This window comes from Callospermophilus lateralis, chromosome 10 (assembly GCF_048772815.1).
Source record: "Callospermophilus lateralis isolate mCalLat2 chromosome 10, mCalLat2.hap1, whole genome shotgun sequence".
NCBI lineage: Eukaryota > Metazoa > Chordata > Mammalia > Rodentia > Sciuridae > Callospermophilus > Callospermophilus lateralis.
In genome coordinates, this window is record NC_135314.1 from 95170837 (window position 1) to 95171611 (window position 775).

Genomic DNA, 775 nt, shown 5'->3' on the forward strand with positions numbered 1-775 from the left:
ATGCAGACAAGAAAAATCGAATAAAATCAACTCGAGACCTTTTTGCTCACTCGCAGCTTCCCTCCCCATCTTGCTTCTTTCTTTCTTGTCGCCCCCGCTCCCTCCCACTCTGGCCCCCTCTCCTCAATTCAAATGTATTCTGGACACTATTTAATAGATGAGTGTCTTGCAAGTAAACTCAGGCGTCCCTTGGGTCTGCATTTCATGTCTGTGACTCTCTCCCTTTCTCTCCTGTGGACTGAAAATTCGGATTTAAACCACTAGACAAGCTATTAATTTAGCTAGGGTACCCAGGGTCCTGAACCCAATTAATTTCTAATAATTATAGCCCAAGGGGGCTAGATAGATCTCCCAGCCTCTTTCTTTTATTGCCACTCCACGCCACCAAGGTCAGCGTATAATAATAAAGTGTATATTTTGAAAGCGATCTCCAGAACAGTGAGTTATTGCAATGAATGAAAATTGTTTCCATTTTGGCTAATTGAGCCCGTGGCCGAAAGCTGGAGCTCTGAGACTAAATAAAGAGGACTGTTTCATTTCAACATGAAGAAACCCCTGCCTAGCTCTGGTCACCCAGCGAGAGTTTAATTTCTTAACAGCCAACCTGAAACCCAGCGTTGGGTAAACAGTATTAATAATTGCATTACAATGATTAAATTAATCTTGGTGGTAGCTAGAAGAATATAGGTTGCGATTCAATAGCACAATGTAAAGTTCACTGCACAAAGACAATAGGCCAAGAAATACCTCCATAAAGAATTTAAACTTTCTTCCA